Source organism: Bubalus kerabau, chromosome 21 (genome assembly GCF_029407905.1).
Source record: "Bubalus kerabau isolate K-KA32 ecotype Philippines breed swamp buffalo chromosome 21, PCC_UOA_SB_1v2, whole genome shotgun sequence".
Taxonomy (NCBI): domain Eukaryota; kingdom Metazoa; phylum Chordata; class Mammalia; order Artiodactyla; family Bovidae; genus Bubalus; species Bubalus kerabau.
Genome location: NC_073644.1, coordinates 46,478,687 through 46,499,426, shown reverse-complemented (window position 1 = coordinate 46,499,426; position 20,740 = coordinate 46,478,687). Strand labels below are relative to the sequence as shown.

The following is a 20,740-nucleotide window of genomic DNA, read 5'->3' as shown; positions in this document are numbered from 1 at the left end:
CTCACCGGCTGAAGACCCTTAGCAGCGTGTGCCCACTGGGCCTCTGGGCCTGCTCAGCAGGTCCCCCCACCACCCCCACCCCCTCCACTTGGCGGCAGCACTTTTAACGGGAAGTGACTTGTGACAGCTCATAAACTGCTCTGAACACAAAGCAGCAGTTTGACCTCCGTTGTCAAAGGAGGTATTAACAAATTTGCACTTCTGAGTTCCCACACAGGCAATTTTCTCATCATTCTGACAAGGAAATGTTTAAGGAAAACAACAAACAGCTCTGAGATCTATGGGCGATGTTTCCAAGTAAGTGCACATGGCAAACAGCTGTGTGTCTCAGCGACTTCCTCACCCTGGCAGGTGCACTGCGCCACAGGCGTGACACCCAGGCTCCCCACCCAGGCAGCCCCTCTCCTGACCCTTTCCATAGAGAAGAGAACCTCCCTGCTGTGTGCCAGGGCACACCCCAGCTCACCCAGCTCCCTAGAGAAGTACCTGCAGGTGCCAGGCCACCGGAGATGCTTGAGGCAGGTGGGACCTTGCTCACAGCAGCCCCACAGACTTGCTGCTGTCCAAGAGTTCAAGCTCAGGGCCGCCGGGGAGATGCCGGCTGGTCCCTCCATCCCCAGGACCCCATTAAGGGGCAAGTTCTGACAGCCCAGGCAGCAGTTTAGAAAGTGAGCAAAATGCCAAGACACAAAATCAACAGAAGAGCCTGATGCAACTACAGGGAGAGGGTGCCAGGAGCAAGGACAGCCCCCCGCAGACCCTTCCCTCCAGAGCACCCCCAGGCTGACTCACACATCAGCCCCCGCATCGCAGCTTCTGTTTCCACATGACTCAGTGGTTGCCACACGCCTCACTATCACCCCAGGCTCTGCTCTGTGGGGTGTGGACTGAGTCCCCCGAGGACAGTGTGACAGGAGCGCACACACGTGTCCGTATCCACCGTGAGGAACTCTTGATGCTTCAGATGACTGAGGGAAAAGGCCAGGCCTCGTCACTGGGACCCAGCAGGCCGGGTTTCCACCCATGGCTGCAACACCGCCAGGGTCTGCATAAGTGCAAGGTGGGCGCCAAAGGCCTCCCGAGGCCAGTCCTCTGGCCAGCACAGGGCTGGGGTGCTGCCAGGGTCCCCAGCACAGTAAATGTCCACAGGGGGACGAACGCACATCTGCAGCTGAGCTTCAGCAATCACATCAGGTTTCGTCAAGCTTCATTCACGGGGAGCAGACTTACTCCATCCACACGCACGGTTCCCGCTGCAAGACCCCCAGACGGTGCCATTTCCAGGGAAGCCCAAAGGAAGCATTCTTTTAGATTTCCCTTCTTTGGTCACCAGGGTTAAGTTTTCATACAAACACTAACTTAACTTGAAGACTAGTAAGAAAAGCACCCCACCTCCTCCACAGCCTGAAACTCCACAACTCAGTGAAGCAATTGTAACATCTTAAAATGTAATAACCCCAAGGGACCAACACTGAGACCTCTCTAGCTATCCCCACCTTGGGGCGAAGCAGCTTACTAGCATAGGCTGGTGGTTCATTCATTCACTCAACTAACAAGTACCAGATAATGCCCTGGGGGGATGTCTGTGTTAGGTACCAGCCATGACTGGGGAAAAGCACCCACAGACAGCTCTTGTGGGGAGAGGAGCATGTCAGGTCAGGGGCATCTGAGCACCTGGAGAAGATGGGCACAGAAGTCAGGCTCTGTGCAGAGGTCAGGCGGAGCTGGAGGAGCTCAGGCTGAATAAGAAACGTGAACTGGCATTTTGCTGAGTGTGGCGAGGGCTCTGGAGTGAGGGCATCTGCCCGTAAACCCTTCTGCTTGACTTCCCACTTTTCCTGGAAACTGGAAGAAGGCAGGAAAGGACCCAACCCGGTTCTCACTTCAGGGTGTCACAGTAGCAACTGCAGAGCACCAGGTCCTTAGTGACCTCGCAGGGCCCCCAGGCGCACATGGGAAGGGCGCTGCTGAGGCCGCAGGCACTGCTCAAGGTCAGTTTGTCGAGCAGGACGTGAGTTCCGGAGGGGACAAAAGTGAACGAGCAACAGGCTGGTCAGAGTCGAGAGGGGGAACCAGTTCAGACGCTCTGCTCTTCTCTACATTCATCGTTTGAAATTTTACCGTAATAAGAGGATGAAGATAAGCAGGAGGAATAAACATAGCAGTGGCTGAACACAACACAAATATGGCATTCGGTCTAGACCTCCCTGGTGACTTAGATGGTAAAGAATCTGCCTGCAATGCAGGAGACCCTGGTTAGACCTCTGGGTTGGGAAGATCCTCTGGGTTGGGAAGATCCTCTGGAGGAGGAAATCGCAACCCACTCCAGTATTCTTGCCTGGAGAAATCCCATGGACAGAGGACCCTGGCGGGCTACAGTCCATGGTGTCACAAAGAATGGGACATGACTGAATGACTAAGCACTGGTAACAGAGGGTTTAGTAGGAGCAGTGATGAAACCCAGCATTCTGTGTGCATTGCGCCTGTGATGCAAGTCACCGTGAGCTGATGCGGCATCAGGCACCAAAGTCAGGGAAGCTGGGTGAAGAGCAGGAGGACTCTGTGTAAACACAGTCACTGCAATGTCACTAATAGAAAGTTTGTTTAAAAAGGCCAAGGCGTAATGGTGGAAAGGAGCGGGGATGTGGATGTTAAAACCCTGCAGACACCCTGAAAACAACCCATAATTCTCACTACCTCCTGGCAACTAAAAAGCTGCCCAGGTTGGAACCTGAAAGTCTGTGTGGTGAGAATGGATGTGTTTCTAGTTACAATGTTTGGAGACCTGGGGTTTGCCTGGGTCTTCCTCCTCCTTGGTTTACCGTCAATGAATAAGCACTTGCTGTTAGGAAAAATCATTAAGAGCCTGTAGATAAAAAGACATTATAGACTTTCAGGAACAAAGGTAACCTAACTTTTAAAATCTTGACATCATTTGTGACCTACCTGCAGGAATGTTCAACCCTAAGGCTAAGTGCATGTGTGCTAAGTCGCTTCAGTCACGTCTGACTCTTTTCAACCCCATGGACTGTATGTAGCCTGCCAGGTTCCTCTGTCCACAGGATTCTCCAGGCAAGAATATGGGAGTGGGTTGCCACTTTCTCCTCCAGGGGATCTTCCCGACCCAGGGATTGAACCCACATCTCTTATATCTCCTGCATTGGCAAGCAGGTTCTTTACTACTAGTGCCACCTGGGAAGCCCCAAGGTTAAGTGGAAATGTTCTCATTTCCAAGTGTGACTAACAGGATGTCAGAGGTACAGAGTATCAGCACCTCCAAACAAACTGGCCTAACACCACACTGGGAGAGGACGGCCCCCAGCACAGCTCCAGAGACGCCAACAGAAACAGGGATTCCATCTCCATGGGCCATGTTTCTTCACAGAACCGCGCCCACTCCTCTACCTACGCCAGCGGGTCAACAGCGGCCAGTTACCCAGAGGGGCTGCAGTGTCTGTGTTCTGCACCATGGACAGACTGAAGGGAAAACCTTACGTGGCCATGGATTTCTGCAAGTGGTTTCAGAGGAGGGCGTTGGAGAACCCACATGTGCTCCAACACAAGGCTACAGAAACACATGGATGTGGAAATTGAAGATCCCTGGGCCTGCTTTCTGAACAGCCTGCTCTCAGTGGGCAAGGATATAGCCTCAGACGACATGCAAGGTGGGCTCACAGGCAACCCCAGATGACCTCAGGTGACCTCAGGCTGAGAGGCAGAGGCTGCAGAGAGCATGCAGGATTGTTCATGCTTTTAGATCAAAGCCAAATGGCGATTTGAGGGGAAAAGATGGAACCGTGATCCTGCGTGTGACTATTTCCACATCTGAGAAAGTCTGTGTACATGGACGCTCCGGGCACCGCTCTCCATGCAGAGTGAACCTCACCATAGCAACTCGTTCCTGCTTCCACGATGCTTAAAAAAGACAGACATCATGTTGTTTTCCACAGTTTTTCAGAAACTGACTTTTTGTTCCATGGCCTGAAGAAATCAAGTTCACTGATGATTTTCTTGTTATAAAAGTGATCACTGTAGCAAACAAGGAAAGGGTAAAAAGACAAGATTTCAAAATCATCCTTGGGCGATGCTGGATACGTCCATTCTTAAGGTCCTGGCCCATCCCCTGCAGGGGTTCTTCAGGGAAGTGCAGTACCTGCCTCATTCCAACAGACTTCTGATGGAGGCAGACTGGAACTCGGCCCTGAGACAGCCCGCCACCGCTGGAGGGGGCAGGACCACAGATGTGTCCCCCGGACGTGGGGAGACTCCCACCTCACCCGCAAGCACCCCCAGTGTCTGTGACACATCACACGGGCTGAAATCCATCACTGGAAATGAATCGCTGTGTAACTTGCCATTAACTGGAATTTGTCTTATTCAGGTTTTTTCCTTGTTCCACCTAAATAATTTTCATATCCTCGTGAATTTGAACTCTAAGGTGTGCTGTGTGTGCTAAGTCACTTCAGTTGTGTCTCTTTGTGACCCCATGAACTACAACCTACCATGCTCCTCTGTCCATGGGATTCTCCAGGCAAGTATACTGGAGTGGGTTGCCATGCCCTCCTCCAGGGGATCTTCCCAACTCAGAGATCAAACCAGGGTCTCTTGTGTCTCCTGCGTTGACGGGTGGGTTCTTTTTTTTTTTTTAGTTTTATTTATTTATTTGGCTGCTCTGGGTCTTAGTTGTAGCATGTGGGATCTAGCTCCCTGACCAGGGATCGAACCTGGGCCCCCTGCACTGGGAGCTCAGAGTCTTAGCCACTGGACCACCAGGGAACTCCCGACAGGTGGGTTCTTTACTGCTAGTGCCGCCTGGGAGGCCACACAGCTCAAGAAGATGAATCTAACACCAGAATAAAAGCACAGTCAGGTGTCTGGAGGATGAGTCAAGCTCCCAGGGACCTGTTCAGGGCTTAGTCTTCTTTGACAAGATGAGAAAATGACTCACAGATTGTAACTTCCTCTACTTTGAACTTTTCCTGATCCCAAGGACAGAAGAAAACAGCTGAGAAGAACCGAGGTTATGACAGACACTTGGTCTAAAGGGAAAAATCTCTGCCTATGATGATTTCAAGAACACTAACAAATCTGATGATCTTCCACAGTTTGATTCATGTGTTTGAAACAAAGAATTTTTCATTCACCAGCAGTTTATTTGGCAAGTGGGTTAAACTGGGAGAGGGGGAGGGAGGGCGAGAGCAGGTCATTTTGGGGAAAACAGTCAAATGAAAGTTAATGTAGATGAGGAAACACCTGGGGGTGGGGGGGTGGTGTAGAGTTGAGCTGTGCCAGCGCCCCCTCGGCCCCCAGCATGAGCTGTGCTTCAGCCTTTCTGATAGGTAGTAGAGGCCTGGCCTGACCCCTGGTGACTGTGGTGGACCCCCAGTGCCCACCCCTCCCCCACCCCAGGAGTGGCTGTCCTGCCGTGTCCTGGCTCTGGCCTGTGCTCCCTGGGTCCTATGCTCGCTGTCCTGGGCAGTGGAGGAAATCTGGACAGGCAGGACACCCAACCGAGGCCTGAGAGAAGTGAGTGATGGACGCACAGCCCTGGGGAGAGGGGTCTCGGTAGCAACCACAAAGCCCTGGGGGTGGAGCTGGACAGTGGGGAGCCCCAGGGGACAGCAGCCCAATCACCAGGCCCGGTTCACTCAGCCACTGGGCTGAAACCAGACTATGGGGAAGGGAGGTGAGTGGCTGGTCAGAGAGCCCTGCATGAGCCCAGGGGAGGGACACACACTGAGCTACTGGTGACGGAGACAAGTGACCAGATTTAGGGCAGATTCTGAAGGCAGAACAAGCCTCTACGTGGGGAGGGGGGGTCCAGGAGGGCTCCTGGTTGTGTGTCTGAATCACTGTGGGGAGAGAGGGGATCAGGACACGGCTCTAGTCACAGGCTTGGGGAGGACCACTGGTCAGTCAGGCCTGAGTGTGGAGTCAGGGGCAAAGGCCTTCACGTAAATACAGAGCCCATTTCAATCCACGCAATGGAATTCTATGCTTTCCAGGCATGGGTGGGAGGCTCAGTAGTCAGAAACCTTCCCCACTGACTGAAGGTCAGACCCCTCAGACGTGGCCAGACCCCCAGGCCATGTCACCAAGCACCCAACCACGTCTCATCATGAAGAGGTTGTCAATAAAACCTCGCCAGAATCAGTAACAAAGAACCACAGGAAGGAAACTCAGATAAGGGGCGCTCAGTACCCCCACCAGCTCGCCGGGCTCTGCTCACTGACCACCTGCCCCTCCTCGCCACAGTCCCCACTCCACCAACAGCAGAGAAGATCCCAGCAACACAGAAGACAAGCACTCTGCTCAGCAAGGAGGGGCCATTTCCCCACACTGTCCTTCAGGGTCAGGCCACCCTCAAATGCCACTGACCCTCCAAGATAGTTACTGATCCACAGCCCAAGAGGGCAGAAAGCACTTCCTTTGCACCAAAACCTCCAAGGGACACCTGGCCCACACTGGCAGTTTAGTGGATGTCCAAGCAGGGAACGCAAGGGACCCTTTGGCCTCTGCCTCCATCACCAGCTCAGGACGCACCTGGACTTGGGGAGAAACAGCACCTCTGGGGCCTGCAAAGGAGAGAGCAGGAAGCCACAGAGCAAGCCTGACTCTGCTTGCAGTCCAAGAAGGTGAAGGGACGGACACATGGTGGCCACAGAAGAGGAGAACCCGAGGAGGAGAGTTGCCGAGGTCGAGGCGCAGGGGTAGCCAGGCACCGCGAGGGCTGGGGCAGCCTGATGTCACGGCTCAAACACTCCTCTGTTAAAAGGGGAGGCAGACCAGCAGTAACCCGCACCCACAGCTGAACAGACAGACACCAAGACAGCATCCAAGCCACAAGGGGAAAACCAGCTGGTCTGAAGGACACAGGACAAACGGGGACGTCGGCTCCATCGTGACCACCAGGTGACACTCCAGGTGTGCCAGGACCTGCTGTGATTTAAGTGCCACAAAGGGCCGCCAGCACAGCGTCCTCTAACTAGGGAGGTGAGAGCACTGTCCCATGCACCTTGCCGCACCCACGTCTCTTTCTGACAACCACGGGGAAATGAGTGTTCAAGCCCTCAAGTTGCCTTGTACTTCTGAATTTGACTAGCATTTGCCCTAACCTCCCAAAATTATGCCTGTCCAGCCAGCAAGCTGCAAAGCCTGGGTTCCTTCAGAAAACCACCCACCATGAGGCCTGGATGACTGCAGGGCACCTCTTTCCATCAGGTTTTGTACGTTAAAATAAACTGTGATCTGAATCCCATATTCAGCTAACAGCTGCATTAGAAATTAATTACATTTCCACATACATCTCATTATTTGTTGCTTAAAGCCAAGGATCATGAGATTAAACACTGTCTTTGAAGAGCCTGGAAAAGCTCAAGTGTTTTGCAAACAGAAGCCACTATTGTCACCATGTGAAAGCGACAAGCCTAACTCCCTGGTATGAGCTCTTTGGAGGACGAACGTTTAAGCATTTTGTGAAATGTGAACAAGTTCCAAGTCGTTCAGCCCTGAGTTGGGGACAGAGCCTCCAGGGCAAACCACCAGGTGTGAAAACAGGTGGAAGGCAGGTGTCCCCACAGCCCCGTTTTACCATCACTGCTGGCTGATTCGGTTTTCAGCAAAGATGGGCAGAAGCTCCATAAGAGACTAAGTCTGCAGACCTCCACCCAGCACCACGAAGTTAGAACCACCGAACTCTCCACTTCCAACAAGGACCGTGCCTCCCGCCTCCGAGACCCACCTCCACTCACACTCGTTCCCTGAGCCCCCCTCCTCCCTTTACCATGCAGGTTACAGCCATGGATCAACTCCCACTTCCTCCCAGCACCTGTGTCCCCTCCCCAGCAACGCCGTCCACCACCAGCCACGTGCACAGACGGGATCTGACCCTTGAAGCGCGACCACCAGGCACACTCTGCGCTAGCAGGACCCGACCCAGGCTTCCCTGTTAGTGTTTCCCTGTGCCCTTCCCCGCCAGGTGCGGTAGAGCCGGAAACGCAGGAGCCATGCAGTCACTGTGGACCCGCCCTCCTGCCACAGCTGCCCGGACACGTGGTCCCACGGCCAACAGTGGCCCCCGACTGTTCACACACATCCCGCTGTGAGCAAGATTGGGCAGCACACACACTGCACAAACGAACTGACCTATAATCCACACACGTGACCGTGCGAGCGGAGCCCATGCTCACAGCGCACGAAGGTCACGCTCAGGTCTGCGCCGTCCGGACTCAGCGCACAGGGTTCTGGGGGCCCGGGACAGAGACCCCTCTCCCTGCCATTCGCCCTGCAAACCACTGTCTGGCCACCTCTCAGCCCAAAGCCAACCTCTCCCTGAAGTCTCCCCCCGGTTGTCAGGAGCAGACCAAGCGCTCGGACGTCGTGGGCCCACGGAGCAGAGGAGGAGGGAGGCCGCGTGCGTGGCCAGCGCTCATAGCTGCAAGCCAGCAGCCTCGCCCCCACGCCCCCGGTACACGCTCCTCCCAGACTAATGGCTCAGACCTGGAGCGTGGTCACAGCGGCCGCTTCTGGTGCCCAGACTCAGGTTTCTGGGTCTCCAGTCCCCGGGCAGGAGCGGGGTCCTCACCGCACATCTGTGCGCCCGCCCCAAATACTCGGTTCACTGGAAGCAGCGCGCTTCATCGAGGCTCATCGAGGCTGGATTCTCCCAGCTGGTCTGCGTGAGCTTTATTCCTCATCTGATCCCCTAGAACCTAAGAAGCAGGCAGATGGCTGTTTTAGGGAAGGGCGCGGCCGGCAGCAGAGAAAAGCAACCTCCTCACCGCAGAACTTCCCTCCATACTATGCGGTGATGCGTCCACCTGAGCGGCCCGGCCCACACTGGAGCCCTGGGGCCTCCGCGGAAGCCGCTCCCTCAGGCACATAAGTGAGTCCCAATTCCTAAACTCCAGAAAGTGAGCCAAGTCAAAACAGGAAAAGGGTGAACGTTCACGCTCCGCGCTCAGCACAAGGGAGTCCATCAAATAACAAAAGCTCCAAGCCACAGAGGGGCCAACTTTGTTTCTACAAAGGCTATCATTTCTCTGGACTAAATTTACTACCTAACTTACACAGTAAAGACTGTGTGTATACACTATTTTTACATTACTCTTCAGATGAAAATAAATAAATAAATAAATCCCAGGACCTCTGGTTTGGAAGTAAAAGACTGGCGCTCATATTTAAATACCAGTAGGATGGAAGCTAAGTTCCAAAGGTATCAGTGTTTATCTTAAGAGCCCAAGTCACAGAAATACAATTGTCCAGCCAAGCCACCCAACTATAACCTTAGCCACCCTTGAAATCATGCTGAATTCTATCCAGAAAGCCCTCCTTTCTGACTGAGGAGCGGCCAGCCCCACACACAGGGACCAGCAGCCTGGTCCGCGAACCACTGTTACTAACTCCTCAAGACCCCACACGGCTGCTCCCCCAGCCACCCCCGCCCCCCACGGTCAGAGAGCTGGGTGGCCACCAGCTAGCCCTCTCAGTTCCTGGGGTCCTCTGGCTCACTACATCTCCAAAGCCCCGACTGCCCCCCTCCCCAGGCCTTGTCCAGGGTGCGTTTGCACCTGGAAAGTGGGGTGTGGCTGCCTGCGTGGCCAGCAGGGTGGGGGTGGGGGGTGCCAAGCAGGCAAGACAACAGCCAAGGGGGCTCCCACAGGCTGCGCCCAGAGTGCCGTGGTCACCCACTCGAGCATCAGCGCCGAAGGAGCCCATGGCCTTTGCTTTCTGCTCAGTGGGTTCACCTGCCAGCGCTCCCAAGCATCCACACCTGCCCCACACCACTGCACGAAGGTGACTGTGACCAAAACAAGCTCGTTGGGGCCCAATTACCCCAAGACGCAGGTGTCATGTCTTGCTCCCTCCAGCTGGTCCCCACGTTTCAACCAATCAGGCTGCCTTTTGAGGAAAACAAAACAGACTTCAGTTAACTGCGATGTACTGAGATGCTTTCCCTTGTCTGGGGCTTCCAGAGCAGCCGGCACCGACACCCTCTGGAGTCTGCACTCAGGACGGGCTCCGGCCTTGGCTGGAAGCAGAAATCTGCAGAAGTGTAGCGAAAGGGGCCACGGCAAAGCCCCCAACCCCACAGAGGACCACCAGGCCAGAGATCTAGCATCAGCCATCAAGTGCAACAGTAAGAAGATGAGTTTCATGTTGGCATCCTTCGGGGAGAGGCCAAGGAAGAGTCTGATCTAAGAAAGCGAGGGCTGAGAGCGAATAGGATGACTGAGGGGGGTGTCACTCAGGTCCTCAGGCACCTGCTAACGGAGCCATCCTGGCCTCCTCGCTCCACCCCCGGGGTCCACACTGCCCTCCCTGCCCCAGTTAGGGTGAGAGGAGCAGGGAAAGATTAGACACAGTCTTTGGCCATAAAATCCCTAATTTTCTCTTTAAAATGTATTATTAGACTGTTTACTGCCCTTAACCTGTCTGCCTAAGTTTAATTCAAATTTAAAATAGTACAAAGGTCTTATCCCCCCCGTGGGGAGCACCCACTAACATCACTGCATCTGCCCACAGCAAAGCCCTGGTGACAGCAAACTTTCTTCACCTGTGGGTCACCGGATGCTACACTGAAGGATGGGATGGAGAATTTAAACATACCATTTCATTGCCAAACTTGCAAAGATTTTTTTTTATAACAATATTCAGCACTGGCAAGGCTGCAGTCACCCATGTCTGTGTGTAGTGCCCCATCCTTTCTGGGGGCCCCTCTGAAAGTTCTCACACCCACTGGCTCCTCCTTGAGGAATCTGTCCAGAGGATGTAACTGGAATGTAAACGGAATGTCTGGTGCAGAATTATTTATAATAGGGAAAACTGCCAGCAGACTCAGTGTCCCAGAACAGGCTTAAGAAAATAACAATATAACCACAGGGTGGAATTTAATACTCATCAGCAGTGGTATTTTTGGAGAATATTTAAATTACATGAAAATATATTCAAGATGGAATGTTAAAGTTTACAAAAAGTATGTAAGTTCGAAGCATGATTTTATAATCAATAAATAAGCCTGGAAAGAATCTACAAAACTGTTAATAGAGGTCATCTCTAAAGGTAGTGGAATTATAGGTAATTTTAGTCATTTTTATTTTCTTCTTGTTTTTTTAAATCAGGGAGAAAAAAAAAAGGATTTCAGAGACTAGGTCTGTGATGCTGATTTCAGTTGGGCCTGAAAGAATCTCTGGAATAAAAAGTCAGGTTCAAACAGAGTGTGGAGTCTGGTCTAGGGCCCTTGGGCCCCCACCACCTGACAGGAGGAACAGACAGGAACTCCTCCAGATAGGCGTGGCCTCCACCACAAATGGATGCCCATCCACCCCCATTGCAGGGACCTCACTAGACTGAGGCCCAACAGTGCCCACAGCCTGTGGGCACCACAGTACCTTCGTGGGGAACAGTACCACCCAGCCACTAGGGGGTATGAAAGGTCTAGAAAGGTCTAGTCCCGCCTGCAGCCTCAGAAGTCTACCAAGGGCTGGGGGTCATCCTGCAGGCTCCGGACATCTGCACCTCCTGGGGCCTCACTTCAGGCCCCATAAGCTCAAACACTTGGGTCTATCCAGGATGGACACAAGAACTGCATGCAGACACGTGTGGTTGATTAACCCAACCCCGCACAAGGCACGACAGAGAATCTGAGAGCTGTGATTATCTTTTCGCTTCATCCCACGTTTGGGGACTAGCTGAGTTCTGCTGCACAGGTAGGGCCTGGGCCACCTCAGTCCAGCCCAAAGGCTTTGGGGGCCAGGAAAATAGGACCGGCCCCCAACAAACCCAGCCCGATAACATCAGCGAGGCAGTCCCATGGAGCCCCGCCCAACCCCAACTCGCAAAGCTGAGGCTGTGACCACAGGCAGGACAGGCACAGGAGCTGGGGTTACAAATGAGGGGTGGGGAGGGACTTCCCCATTGGTCCAGTAGCTAGGACTCCACACTCCAATGCAATTGATCAGGGAACCAGATCCCACCTGCTGCAACTAAGACCTGGTGCAGCCAAATAAGTAAATATTTTTTAAAAAAAGAAAGAAGAGTGAGGCCGGGAGGAGAGGCGTGAGTTGGATCCATGGAGGAAGGCAGGCAGGAAGGAGGAGTGCTGGGCCCTGCTCAGGTCACAGAGAGATTTGGTCCTGCTCCGTTCCGACTGCTGAGAGTGGTCCCCAAAGAAGGCACAGCATTTCTTCATGCCAGCATCTCAGGCTTCTTGCTGTCTGTGTGCCTGTGGGGGGGTTGACGGGTGGCAGTGCCCACATCCTAGGGCTGCTAAGGGATGAAATCAGCTAACAAGAGCTCTCAGGACGCTAAGGATGGCCTGGCACCAAGGTGCTGCTACCTCCCCCACCACTTTGACCCCTGGCCACGGGAGCCCTTCTAAGCACAGCCTGGCCTCCCACCTTCAGAACAGGGGATTTCACTCTGGAAATTCCCTCTCAACTCTGTGCAGAGGCTGCTGGCCCCAAGGCCACTGACTGGCCACCAGGGGTCCAGCCACTCCTGGGGAACCAAGGAAGCAGCACTGGGAGCCTGCACTCTGCAATCCCAGGGGCAGGGCCACACCCCACCATATGGATGGAAGGATATGGGTGGGGAGATTAGACAGAGCAGCCTTCCTTTGAAGAGAAAGTCTGGGTCCACTTAGGGACCGTGTGGCTCACACACACCCAGTTCTCGGCCAGGCCAGACCTTGGATCCCGTCTGCACAGAGAAGGTCCTGCAAGTCCTTTGGCAGAGCCCCCACTTAGGAGCTAGCTTTGTAATATGAGCAGTGTCCCCACCAACAACTAGAGCAAGTCCATTAAGTTCATTACACCTGTCACGCTGCCAGCTGACTCTCCACATGCCAGGGATGAAAGTACACTGTGCCCAAGGAGTGCCACCAGCCCCCTCCCCCGGGCAGCTGGCACCCTTATCTCAGGCAACCGATTCTCAACGTCTACAGCTTCAGAAACAACGCAGCCGTAAACTTGGCTTCGAGACACGTGAGGACCTGAGCGGCTAAGAACACAGTTCAGTGCCATCGAAAGCTGGACCCCGGGAGGAAGATGAGGAACCATGTCCCCTGATGCGAAGGAGAGTTGTGTGGGCCGGAGGCGCCCGCGAGGCAAAGCGTCACCGTGTCAGAAAAAATACAGAGCTGCTCCCTGGATCCTGCCGCCCTGCAGCCCTGCCGAAAATAAAATCAAGAGCCACACCCTTCTTGCTTCCAAAGCGAGTCGAAGAATTCCAGGCAGCGGGCGGAGGCTGTTCACGCACCCCCACGCACCCCACGCACTGCACAGCCTGCAGGCTGCCGGGTGTCCGGCCCCGCCCACCGCTCGCAGACAGCGGTAATTTCTTTTTCCCTGTCATGTAACGTTAGCAATCTGTCTGGAGCTTGGCAAGCACCAACTTGCACTGTCATATAAACTGTCTGACAAACTTTAAGTTTCATAAACGCTTCGCTTTTCCAGGAGACAATAAAGCATCATTAAAAAAAAAAAGTTGTCATCTCCTTTTCTGTTCCTTTTCTCTCTTCCTCTTCCAAAATAAAGGCCGGGTTTTGGGGGTAGGAAGAAGAATGAGAAAACAGAAAGCCAACCACAAAAGAACTCCCGCAAACAGAAAGGATCCCTCACCAGGATCCTTAACCTTGCAAGTCTCCACACTTTTCCAATGCCAAGTGAATGAGCAGATAAATGAATGGGGGAGGGGCGGCACCACGGCTGTGGGTCTTGATGGGTGCAGAACAAAATCTGCAACACAAAAGTACGGTCATTAAAAATGAATAAAGGGTGTGGACAGCAGCCCCCACCCGCTTCTGCTCTTGGGGATCTGAGCCAGACACTCCGCGTCCTCATTAAGTGGTGTCTGGCAGGCTGCCGGGTTTTAGTGGGTTCTGGGAATGCCAATATATTAACCAGAGGACTCTTTGCAAACCCTTTAGAGTTTTTATTCTAGAAAAGTCAACCATTTGGCACAAAACAGCCTTATTTTTGTCCGGGAAAGCTCTCTGCTGCCAATCAAGGGAGAAATTATAGCTGTGTTCTTCGTAATTTCCAAGACTTATCTGGAAAACAAGCTTGGGGGAAAGAAAAGTCCTTACAAAAACAGCTTAAAAGGCCAAAGTACCATTTTTAGTGGAAATTCAAAGAAAAGCAATCCATACTCAAATCACATGGATAGGACACAACACAAGCATTATTTTCACATCCTCCTATGGTAGCGAGAAAAACAGTATTACTTTGAATTACAAACCCAATTATTTCTACAGCAATTAATACAGGTGCTCACTTGTGTCCCCTACTTGCCTAAAAATGAAACTAATAATGTCACCAAAATTTCCCTAAGATGTGGCAAGTCTCGTGGCCTAAAGTTTCAGACGGAGGCAGAAGCTATACATTGCTATTGAAAACTGAAGCTTCACCTTCCTTCACACCCAGGGTACAAGGTCACGGTATAACTCCAGACTAACACACACCATGAAGGCAGAAAGTCACTCTAACATCAGATGACTGGCTTTCCGGAGAATGTCCTGAGACCCCTAAAAGTAGGGGGTGGAAGCAGGAAGAGAGGGCCACTGGGGGGCACTCCACACCATTCTGCACTGCTCACCATAATCCATATGAAGTACATCAAATGTTTCTAAAAATTTTGCAGGTTAACATGGAAAGATCATTTCATTTCTTTCTTCTGTATTAACTCTCACCTCAAAGAACAGATACCTCACAGAAACATCATAAGCCCAGACGCAGAAGAAAGATGAAAATAAACTTGCAAGGGCCACCAGGAAGACCCAACCAGTCATGGGTGCCACTGACAATGCCCCACGCCCTGAGTACCTCCTGCCCAGACCATGAGGGTGACTGCACAGGGATCCAGACAAGCTCAAGGGTCTCTGCTGGACCACAGGCCAGGAACCACAGTGCCCAAGATGCTAACTCACTGTCACTTCCCTAGGCTCCCCTGTCCGGCTGGGAGGTGCCCCTCCAGCAGCCCCAAGGAAGAGTCAATCTCATCCCACGAGCCACCGGTCGCTCTGCCAGGCCACTAAGTCAACCATGACTGCAGCCCAGGACTGTAAACACCTCTGCAGGCGGGTGGATACTGCTCTCAGTGCCAGGCAAGAAAACTATTCTTAGAGCACTGTCAGCAGTCCGGGGGGGTTGGGGGGAGTAACGAAATTTGTCTGTGTATGTATATACTCTGGCAAGTGGGGGCGGAGACTCTGACTTTCGAACGATAGGCCACCAAATTGGCACAAAATCCTTTAGTAAGCAGGTGCCACAGGCCAGGTTCCTCTGCAAGACTGGTCATGCAAACAGCCCCAGAGAGGATTCGAGAGACAGCCCTAAAAGCTTGCTGGGGACAGTTTTCTCCATCGTAAATACAAGCCTCCACCAACTAGAAGACTCCACCAACAGCCAAGACTCTTCCAGGGTAACAGCAAAATATGAAGAAATTGGGGGCGGTGGAGGGGGGGCGGGCAGCTTTTAAAACAAGGGAAGAAGGCAGCTCCATGTCTGCAGCAGCAAATCCCTCACTGGCATTTACAGTCTCAGCCCTATTTCCTAACAATGTGTTCAATGTCAATAGCAAAGGGAAGCTCTTAAAAGAATTAAGCTCTAAAAGATCATGAGGACTATACCCCGTGTTTCAAAAAGCACTTCTTTGCAAAGACCATTAAAGGGCACCCATCCAAGGGTTGACAGGAAACCAAATATTATAATTCAATACATGTACATGGATAAGATCCACTCCTTAGTCCACGGAATGACTCAAATTTGACATTACGACCCTTCACTGAACATAAAGAACATGTTCCAAGATTACTGTGCAGACTCCAAGGGCAGCTGTGCAGAGGAGACGGCACACACAGTATAAGGCCTGGAAAGACTAAACCCTCCTATGAAGACGCAGACCTGACTGGACACCCTGGCAGTTTCTCCGTGCAGGGTCACCAGGACTATTGTGCCACTCCAGGGGACCCGGACTGGAGATCACCCTTAGGGTCAGCCCAACAGGCAGAAGGGCCATTTTCAAAGGAATCTTCCTTTTAAAGGAAGAGATGCACCAATCTTGAGGGCAGCCACCTCCACTGCAAGAAGCCTACTAACACCAGCTCCAGGACCAACTCTGTGCAGCTCACTTCCCTCATCCCACAATGCCCACACACAGTAGGGCATCCAAAAATACTCATCACAGTCATAACCCACATTTAGAACGCAGCACCGAACTACAAGCCAGAGGTCCAGAGATGTGAAGCTACCAAAGTAATACGAGAAAAAGAGAAGAAAATAGATGGGACACAGAGGAAGAGAAATAAGCAAATCAAAAATATCCAATTTCAGCTAATTAAAAGAATCTACGGGGAAAACAAAACTTAAGCTACTGAATCCACCGCATTCACGGACACTCCTGCGCCTGGTTGAGTTTCCTGTGCAAAAACCCTCCCGGGTTCACTCGGCAAGCGGCCCTGAACCCTACCTTCTCCAGGTGCCCCCCCACCTGTCGCGGCCCTCGTTGTCTTCCTAAACCCCCTCGCCCCCCGCCTCATCGGAAGCCTCTTCCTTTTCCAATTAGGAAAAAAGTTTAAAACCAAGCTGATGCTCTGGGGGTCAGCACGGCGAGCGGCCCAGCACCCAGCTTACCCGGCGCGCCCAGCCCCCGGGCAGCGGGCGAGGTCCCGGGAGGCGTCCCGCGCGCTGTGCCCCGCAGACCGCACGACAAAGCGGGACGGCCGGGCTGGGTGCTCGTCGCTTCCTGTTTATTCCGCCGCGAGGGTCACAGAAATCCTGCCCACGCCCGCTTCCTGCGGGCTCGGTGCGCAGCCTAAGGGCCAGCGGCGCCCGGACCAGCGGGAGCCCCTGCAGCCCGCACCCAGCGCAGCGCGCTCAACACCCGGAAGCGCAGGGTCCAGGGTCCTCCCGCCCGCAAACTCGGGCAGGTCCCGCACAACCTGCCCGCGGACCCCGCCTCCCCCACCCCGCCGCGGCGGGGCACCAGGAAGCCGACGGCTCGGTGGGGGCCGCCGTCCGGCGCCCGCCCCCGGCAGCGCCGGACGCCGCCGTGCCCAGCGCGACCCTGGAGAGGGCGCCGACGGCGGGGATCGAGGACATCCTGTTCCAGCGTCCCGTCCTCCCGCCCGCGCCTCCGCCCCGAACTTCGCCGGACGCCGCAGCACCGGGTCAGCCTTTACCTGCGGCCGCGGCTCTGGAGTGAGGCGGCGGGCGCCCGGGGTCGGCAGGGGAGGGCGGGATGCTTTAAGGGCCCGGATCGGCCCGGGCTCCCCGCGCTCCCCGCCCCCTTCCACGCTCGCGGGACACGCAGTCGGCCTGGCGGCGGCGGCTCCTCCCCGGCCCGCAGGGGATCCCCGGCCTCGCTGGCGGGTCCGCAGCGCCGGGCGGGGAAGCGGGAGACAGTACCGTCTCCGCCTCCGCGCCGTCTGTCTCCCGCCGGCCCGCTCGCCGCGGCCGCGTCTGCCTCGCGGTCCGCCGGCCTCTCCACCCTCCCCATCCCCCTCCTAGCGGGACCGGCGGCGGCCGGGCGGGGCAGGAGCGGGGTGGGCCGTCCGGACCCCGAGCGGGCAGCGCCGACCTCCGCGGACTGCGGCCACAGAGCAGGGAGAGCGGGCGGCCAGGCCGCGGGACCCCTGGCTGCGCACAAGGCTCGGCTCGGCCAGGCGGGGCGCGCGCCCACCGCCGGCCGGACTGGGAACTCCATCCCGGAGCGGGAGACGGCGGCGGGAGCCGCGCACGCCCCTGGTAACCTGTCTTCCCAAACAGGCCCAGGCGCACAGTAGGGCTGCAGGACCCTTAGTAGGGCTGATAAATCCTCCTGTTCGCCCGGTCAACCCCTTCGCAGACAGGAAGGTCAGATGGATTCTTCCCACGGCATCCCTTTCTCCTTGGAGGGCCTACATTTCTCCTCCTCTGAAGGCCTTTGGAACTTGAACTCCACCTGAGTGTGGACAGCATAGGTGTTGTTTTCAAAAGTATGAGCTTTCACACCCACTAACCTGACCCGTGTTTGACCGAGATTTGGTTATTGCCACAGCACCTGGGCATTTCAACCCAGCTTTATTACAGCCACGAAAATTAGCCACTCACCTAGAGTCATTCTGGACTGTGAAGTCAAGTGGGCCTTAGGAAACATTATTAGGAACTAAGCTAGTGGAGGTGATGGAATTCCAGCTGAGCTGTTTCAAATCCTAAAAGATGATGCTGTGAAAGAGCTGCAATCAATATACTGGCAAATTTAGAAAACTCAGCAGTGGCCACAGGACTGGAAAAGGTCAGTTTTCATTCCAGTCCCAAAGATGGGTAATGCCAAAGAATGTTCAAACTACCGCACAATTGCACTCATCTCACACGCTAGGAAAGTAATGCTCAAAATTCTCCAAGCTAGGCTTCAATAGTACATGAACTGAGAACTTCCAGATGTTCAAGCTGGATTTAGAAAAGGCAGAGGAGCCAGAGATCAAATTGCCAACATCTGCTGGATCATAGAAAAAACAAGGGAATTCCAGAAAAACATCTACTTCTGCTTCATTGACCTACACGAAAGCCTTTGACTGTGTGGATCTCAACAAACTGTGGACAATTCTTAAAGGGATAGGAATACCAGACCACCTTACCTGCCTCCTCAGAAACCTGTGTGCAGGTCAAGAAGCAACAGTTAGAACTGGACATGGAACAACAGACTGGTTCCAAATTGGGAAAGGAGTACATCAAGGCTGTATATTGTCACTCTGCTTATTTAACTTCTATGCAGAGTACATCATGCGAAATGCGGGGCTAGATGAAGCACAAGCTGGAATCAAGATTGCCAGGAGAATTACCAATAACTTCAGATGCGCAGATGATATCACCCTTATGGCAGAAAGCGAAGAGGAACTAAAGAGCCTCTTGATGAAGGTTAAAGAGGAGAGTGAAAAAGCTGGCTTAAAACTCAACATTCAGAAAACTAAGATCATGGCATCTGGTTCCATCACTTAATGGCAAATAGATGGGGAAACAATGGAAACTATGGCAGAATTTATTTTCTTGGGTTACAAAATCACTGTGTATGGTGACTGCAACCATAAAATTAAAAGATGCGTGCTCCTTGGAAGAAAAGCTGTGACAAACCTAGACAGCATATTAAAAAGCAGAGACATCACTTTACCAACAAAGGTCCATGTAGTCAAAGCTATGGTTTTTCCGGTAGTCATGTACAGATGTGAGAGTTGGACCATAAAGAAGGCTGAGCCCTGAAGAATTGAGGCTTTCGAACTGTAGTGCTACAGAAAACGCTTGAGAATCCCTTGGACAGCAAGGAGATCAAACTAGTCGATCCTTAAAGAAATCAACCCTGAATATTTGTTGGAAGGACTGATGCTGAAGCTGAAGCTCCAGTCTTTTGGCCACCTGATACAAAGAACTGACTCATTGGAAAAGACCTGATGCTGGGAAAGTCTGAGGGCAGAAGGAGAAGGGGACCAACAGAGGATGAGATGGTTGGATGGCATCACTGACTCAAGGGACATGAGTTTGAGCAAACTCCGCGGAGACAGTGAAGGATAAAGAATCCTGGCATGCTGCAGTCCATGGTGTCACAAAAAGTTAGACATGACTTAGTGACTGAACAACAACTGCCAAAGTTAACCCCCTGTGGACATAGCAAAATATGCCAACCTGGGGTAGCTAATTAGAACAGCTCATTTTCAATATCTCCACCCCTTGCCAAAAGTTGACCAGCTCATACTTTCATAATATCAGAGAAAGGAATCTTTTGAAATCTACAATAATTAACCAGTAACTTTATAGTTAGTGAAAGTTAGCTTAATTCAACTTGCTTTAAAAAGTCCTCAGCAGCCCTCAACCAAGATGGTAACTTCCGGGTAGAAGCTGATCCGTGTTCATAGGTGATACCGTTTAATATTAACTGTCAATTATTGGAAGCCATGTGCCAAGCTCTGTACTAGGAACTTCACATAGATTATCTAATTTAATCTTCAGGGTAACTGTGGCAGCTAGAACATCCCCATTTTACAGATAAGAAAGTTGAAGCTATAAATGATTAACTTGTCTCCAGACCACAAAGTTGTTCAAAGTTGTTACTGAGTCGTGTCCAACACTTTGCGACCCCATGGACTGCAGCATACCAGTCTCCCTGTCCTTCACCATCCCCTGGAGTTCGCCCAAGTTCATGTCCATTGAATCAGTGATGCCATCCAACCATCACATCCTCTGCCAGTAGAGGATGAGACTGCAAAAAGGTGAGTGAAAATCCTGGTAGGCACAGTTCAGGAGCTGAACCACACTGCCACCTGCTGGCGGGCTGACATCCCTCAGCTCAGCTCATTCCAACTCCCAGCGAGTCCCGATGGAGGACCTCTACACCTCCATCTAAACTGTGGGACAGTTTAGACTCTGGTTGCCGGGGGAAACCTCTTTAAATGCCATTGAGCTGAGAAGTGCTTAATAGAGGTAATCTTAATCTGACAAGCATTTACTTGCTAGCTTGTTATTTAATGTTCCATGTTAACAACAGCTAGGGGGTTGGAGAAACTGGTCTTGCCCTTCTGAGGTCAACAGAGGAATGGCATTTTCCTTCTAAACCTGACACTGCCCATGGGCAGTGAGGAAAATGTTGTTTCCAAGAACAGGAAACAGTTTGTTCTCCTATTGTGCAATATTTCACTTGTGGATCATTTCCATGTATATGATTTCACCCTCTTGAGACCTGAATTTTAAATCTTGCCCTCAGCTTTACCTTT

At 52.8% G+C, this 20,740-nt stretch overlaps 1 protein-coding gene across 8 annotated transcripts in view; it reads right to left on the bottom strand.

Annotated features, from left to right (window-relative positions):
- Positions 1 to 17,319, bottom strand: part of LDLRAD4 (low density lipoprotein receptor class A domain containing 4) — a 165,518-nt gene extending 148,199 nt beyond the window's left edge. For 3 of the 8 annotated variants that reach the window (XM_055559138.1, XM_055559144.1, XM_055559145.1), the window contains exon 1: positions 17,180 to 17,319. The gene's annotated coding sequence lies outside the window, so the exon portion shown is untranslated. Of the gene's footprint in view, positions 1 to 486; positions 682 to 8,499; positions 9,288 to 16,631; positions 16,979 to 17,179 lie in introns of those variants that run through there. The other 5 variants (XM_055559139.1, XM_055559146.1, XM_055559142.1 and 2 more) reach the window with 3 other exon arrangements.
- Between the last annotated feature and the right edge of the window lie 3,421 nt (positions 17,320 to 20,740).